The 6,000-nt window shown below is 52.0% G+C and overlaps 1 protein-coding gene across 1 annotated transcript in view; it reads right to left on the bottom strand.

Annotated features, from left to right (window-relative positions):
- Positions 1–3,299: 3,299 nt before the first annotated feature.
- The window catches only part of LOC142004557 (T cell receptor alpha chain MC.7.G5-like), a 369,008-nt gene continuing 366,307 nt past the window's right edge, over positions 3,300–6,000 (bottom strand). The window contains exon 8 of the mRNA XM_074982200.1: positions 3,300–4,252. The gene's annotated coding sequence lies outside the window, so the exon portion shown is untranslated. The remainder of the gene's footprint in view (positions 4,253–6,000) is intronic.

Raw genomic sequence — 6,000 nt, 5'->3', positions numbered from 1 at the left:
CCCACGGCTCACATACATTGGCAACTCCTCTCTGCAGAGGAAGTGGTCGGCCCCCGCGGGGAGCTTCAAAGGCGACCCAGATCTCGGGGCGAGCTCGCTGTCATGGAAACACTGACGTGTCCGTAACCTCACCCCCCACCTGGGCTCTGTGTCGTTTTCCACTTCCTGTCCCACTTGCTGTTTCCTGCTTCCCAGCCTGGTGGGGGCTGCGGGGGGTTGTTGTTGAAATAAACAAGAAGCCAAGGAAACCCGCAAAGCCGGAAAGGGTCGGGGAAGGAAACGCGCCTCTCATGCAATGTAGGTCATTCAACGATCTCTGCCTCTAGCTTCTGGGCTGATACTTAGCCATTGGGCCGTCAAGTCTGGGTGCAGGCTGCCGTTCCCAAGGGCCGGCTGCCTCATAGCACAGGCGTTAATTTTTTCATCGAACCTGTGATGAAAAATGCCATTTTCCAGCAAAACCAAAAAGTCGGTAAATAGGCCGAGTGTGACGTGGCCTCAGTGTGTCGGCTGGGTCGAATCCACCCCTTGTGGAATGGGTCTCCTTGCACTTTTGTTTGTCTCGGTGTGAAAACAAAATAAAGCCCTTTTAAAAGTGCAGATCAGAAGAAAATGCCTGGGTGGTCAGAGCATCACAGGGCTGGAGAGGACCTCAGGAGGTCATTGACTCCAGCCCCCTGCCCAAAGCAGGGCCAACCCAAACTAAATCGTCCCAGACAGGACTTCGTCAAGTTAAAAACCTCTAGGGATGGAGATTTTACCACCCCCAGGTAACCCATTCCAGACCTTCGCCACCCTCCTAGGGAAATAGTTTTTCCTAATACAGTGTCCACCCAAGACCTCCCCCACTGGCTTGGTCATCTGGACTCAGAGGGACAAGGCTGGATTGACCCAGACTGATTTTATTTTTTAATATCATTTCATGAGAACGGGATAAAAGTGGGTTGCTTTCGGGAAGGAGCGGTCGCCCCGACTCTCAGAATTCCCCGTGCAATGGAAAATCCAGCCTCACAACCCAAGCCCCCCAGGCTTCTCTGACTTTTTGGCCTTAATGAGAAGTTCCCCACATCTCCAGGGCCTTGGCTGGGGTGTTTAGTGACCCTCCTTGTCTGAAATTTGCCCCTCAGTGTGTGTTTCCATCTTCCAGCCCTGTGATCCCAGGGTGCATTTGTCTGCTGTGCTATCGGGAATTTCCCTGTGTAGGCACTTCTAAATCAAGTCACCTCTTCACCTTCCCTGTGGCAAACATGGCAGATTGCATTGTGGGACCCTCCCATTGTAGGTTACTTCACCCTGACTCAGTTTCCAGCTGTGCCCAGCCCCGCACCTTCGGGTGGCCTCCTGGTTAGGCACTTAATCGCCCCGTGCCTCAGTTTCCCATCTGCAGCAAGGGCGTCACAGTTAGGCTGTGAAGCAAACACTTCATGGACCGTGAGATCTGGCTAGTGTCATGAGGGAGGGGCAGGGCAGGGCAGGGGGGTCTGACAGTGCGCCAGCCTCCAGAGGCCAAAGCAGGATTTGGGTTTCTGGTCCCCCACACTGGCTATTGTTGCCCCCCCCACAGTCACCTGGCAGCCTCCCCCCATAGCCTCCTTTTGGGTCAGGGCCCCCCTGGTTACAACGCTGCAAAATTTCCCTTTCTCAAAGTTACCAGACTGTGAAATTGACCACAAGGGCCCACGACTTTTGGCTCTTGCGATGGTACTTCCTGGCCTGGCAAGCCACGAGCAGGAGGGTCAGTAGATAGGGTTGAAAGGGGGCTTCCTAGGCCATTGCGTTCATAAATGCCCCCAGCTCCACCCTAAACTCACAAAGCCTGTCCCCCCAAGTTCCTGCAGGGCAGCTGTTGGGGACCTGCCTCCTCTGAGGGCGAGAAACCTTCCGCTGTCCAGCCTAACTTGTTCATGGGCAGTTTGTGCTCTTGGGTTCTCATGTCCTGCAGCTGCAATAGGTCCCTCGGTGTTCCTCACCCACGCCTAATACATTCACAATGAGTGCTCCAGCCGCTAGCTACGCTCCGACCGTCACCTCTCCTCCCCCTTATCATCCTACCTGGCCCAGCTTGCACTGTGTTGGCGTGAGCGCAGGTGACCAGAGCTGCACCCCAGGTTACGGGCAGCCTCATAGAATCCCTCAGGAGCTGAGCAGCGCTCGGCTCCTCGAGCGATGAGGGTCTGAGAGCTGCCTACAGCCTGTGGTGGCGAACGAGCCACATTTTTCTGAAAACGCATTCATTGTCCAAGCCAACTAGCCACCCTCCACCGGCCACATATGGCTCGTGGCTAACATGCTGGACGCCACGGGCCTAGAGGGAAGGGCTGTTGTGTAGATTGCATGGGATTTCGGGCCAGAGGATCTTCTAGTCTGACTCCCTGTACATCCCAGGACATCTGTTGGCATGCAATACCCCAGGGGGTAGGTAATCTGTGTGCCACAAACAGTGGCAGGGATGGGATTAGGTGAGCAACCTGGTGCCCCACGCTGCAGAAGAAGGTGAATCTCTCTGCCGATGTGACCCAGGGCAAATTTCTTCCTGACCCCCGATCTGGAGACACTGGGCCAGCCCAGCTTCGCGGTGGAGGATTTTCTGCCCCACTGCTGAGTCCCGGCCCGCCTGCCTGGTGTCCCACTTCCCACTGACGTTTCAGGGGAAGGGGGTTAAAATCGCAGTTTACTCACAATCGTGCAAGAGGCGGTGACTGCCTGCAGCATGAGCGTGGGCGATGGGCAGTGTTAGGAGCAGGCCGAGGGCAGGGAGGAAATTCTGTTCTCCCCGCGGTAGAACGGAGACAGAGGAGGGTTGGGGCAGAGGTTGGCTAAGGGCAGCCCTAGGAATGTGTGTCATCCTTCGTGTTATTCCGGACAGCAGGTGAGCCACTTGTCTCTGGACAGGCAACCTGGCTTACTGACTGGGACTGGCCCTGGGAGCCCTGAGTTCTAGTCCTGGTCTGTGCTTTCAATTGAGATCATTAGCATTGGCTGGTATCTCTATTCTTCCCCTTAGAGGGGAAAAAATTCCGTAACCTATTTCTCACCCCTCTGAGCCAGCCAGTTCCTCAGCCATGGGGGCAGATTGGAACTGGCTAGAGGGAAGCCCTCCCATTCCCTGACCCCCAGCCTGCACCAAGGACAAACTCTTGTGTACTATTCCCATTGATGACCCACCCTGCGTGCTTGGGAGAGAAGAATTGGTCTTCTCACCCAAGCTCGTTGTCCATTAGGTGGAATTGTATTCCTCCAGCTAGTGGCCTGAATAAACCCCCCAGAGCTAGACCCACAAAACAAGCAGAGATCTCATGCTCAGCGAAGCTCTTTAATAGCAGCCCAGGGCAGTCCGAAAAGGCAATCGGTACATTATCATTTCATCAGCACAGCACAACGAAGCTCGGCAGGAAATGCAAATAACGATACGAATCTTTCCCAAAGCGTAAACAGGAGCAAATAAGATACCGCTGCATATCTCATGCACAACATCAAAATGTTTCAAATAACAAGGTATGTTTTGAAAGTCGGGTTAACAGAGCAAAAACAACAGCATAAATGCAGATTTGAAAAATAACAGGTTGTTCTCAACACTGAGCTGGCAAAAATTCATAGCCTTTATGGCAAGAAAACCTAGCCTGAGTTTCTGGTTGTTATATCTCCCCAGAAATGTGCATAGCCGTCGGTCTGTAACGACAGCACAAAAAATCACTGGGTTTGAAATTGGCACTGCAAGAATTTGTAAGAGACAAAAAAGTTTTTCTGCAACTGAAAACTTGCTGCCTAAAAATGGAAAAATGTGGTGACCAAACCCAGTTAAAAAAACCCACAGGAAACTTGAAAAATACTCAGGTTTTCAGCCAAACATTTGAAAGTTTCTGGTGAAAATTTGGAGGGCTTTTCAAGGAAAATGGGGATTTTCTGCTCAAAAAATTGAAAATGAAATTTGCCATCAAAATGTTTTACCGCACTCGTGCTGACCGGCTCTAGTTAATAGCTTAACCTGGGAGCTTGTGAGGATAAATCGGTCAGTTGGTGGCAAGTGGACAGGAGAGAGGCCAGGGAAGAACCCAGCGTCAGTAGCTGAGAGCCTTACACAGTTGCTAAATGAAAAGCACATTCGATTGTGGCACATCAGGTCTATGTAAAGAGGTGGGAGGAGGGTTGCTCATGTCCTGTTTCCATTGGCCTAGGAAGGTGAAGGGAAGACACCAGGTCTCTGAGGAATTCTCGTTGCTCCAGATTGCATCTGTCCTCTTTCCTTCCACTCCTGTAAGGAGACAATTGGGCGAGAGTGTCAGTGGATGGTACAGTCTGGTCTGGAGAGGCCCAGCCAGGATCACAGAATCCCAGGGCTGGAAGAGACCTCAGGAGGCCATCGAATCCAGTCCCCTGCCCAAAGCAGGATTAACCCCAACTAAATCATCCCCGCCAGGGCTTTGTCAGCCGGGACTTAAACACCTCTAGGGATGGAGATTCCACCACCTCTCTAGGCAACTCAATCCAGTGCTTCACCTCCCTCCTGGCGGAATAGCTTTTCATAATATCCAACCTACACCTCCCTCATCTGTATCTTGAGACCACTGCTCCTTGTTCTGCCATCCATCGCTACTGAGAACAGCCTCTCTCCATCCTCTTTAGAGCCCCACTTCAGAAGGTTGAAGGCTCCTATTAAATCACACCTCAGTCTTCTCTCCTGCAAACCAAATAAGCCCAAATCCCCCAGCCTCTCCTCATAGGTCCTCTGCTCCAGCCCCCTCATCATTTTCATTGCCCTCCGCTGGACCCCTTCCAATGCATCCACACCCTTTCTGTACTGGAGGCAATACTCCAGAGGGGGCCTCACCAGTGCCAAGCAGAGGGGAATAATAACTTCTGTAGATCTGCTGGAAATGCTTCTCCTAATGCACCCCAATACACCATTAGCCACCTTGGCTACAAGGGCACACTCTTAACTCATAAACATGGATTGCACCGTGCTGAATAGAGAAGCAGGGTTGGGAAAATACAGCGGGAGGGGGGCAGTGAGCCAGGCGGACAGACACTGGAAAGAAAAGACAGATGGACTGTCATGTTCCTTCTAATCTTTTCCATCCCTGGGTGGAATAAATGTTTATGTGCACTGAGGAAAAAAAAAAAACCCTAGCTAGGGGCATGCTGCTAATCAGCTGGTTGGCATCTGCCTTGCTCCTGAGCTGCCGCACAAGGACACAGCTTACGGGGAACACTGACCGAGAGCCATATGATCTGGACAGCAGATCTGATTCATTAACCGCTGTTTATGGGGTTGGATGGCTGGGGGAGGGTTGTATAACATCAGGAGACCCTGGTCATCTGGGGCAGAGTCAAACCTGGGACCCCCATAGCTGGGGCACCAGCCTCTAGCTCATGAGCTAAGAGCCAGCTGGCTGGGGGTTAAGGCTGTGAAGGTGTGTCCACCCAGCAAAGTTATTTCGAAATAACCGCTGCTGTTTCAAAACAACTTTGCGAGCGCCTTCTCGACACAACCGCTCTCTGGAAATCAGTTCGAAATAGGCGAACCACAAGGAATAGCCTCTATTTCGAAATAGCTATTTGGAGCTAGGGGCTGTGTAGACAGGGAGCAGAGCCCATTTCGAAATAAGCCACAGTGCGTCCGATAGCCCTATTTCGAAATAGGCTGTCTGGTGTGTGGATGCTGTGTGTCGAAGTAGCTGAGCGCTATTTTGAAATGCATTTTGTGTGTAGCAGCAGCATTTTGAAATAAGCTTTTCCAGAAGATCTCATCCAGAATAGCTTACTTCCTCGTGCGGCATGAGACATACCCTGAGAGGTCCCAGGGCCACTAGAAGGGACGGTGAACCACCCCCAGCAGAAGCATGGGTTACACACTCCCCCGCTCTAGGGATCGCTAGCTGTGTATGATAAGGGATAGAGAATGAGAAGGGGAGATGGGTGGGTGGCTGGTGAAAAGGATGGAGATTGATAAACAATGGTGGGAAAGAAGGAGGGACAGAGGAGATGGTTCTTAGAATGACG

Source organism: Carettochelys insculpta, chromosome 32, assembly GCF_033958435.1.
Source record: "Carettochelys insculpta isolate YL-2023 chromosome 32, ASM3395843v1, whole genome shotgun sequence".
Lineage (NCBI taxonomy): Eukaryota > Metazoa > Chordata > Testudines > Carettochelyidae > Carettochelys > Carettochelys insculpta.
The sequence above is the reverse complement of the archived record's forward strand: the minus strand, read 5'-3'. Positions and strand labels throughout refer to the sequence as shown.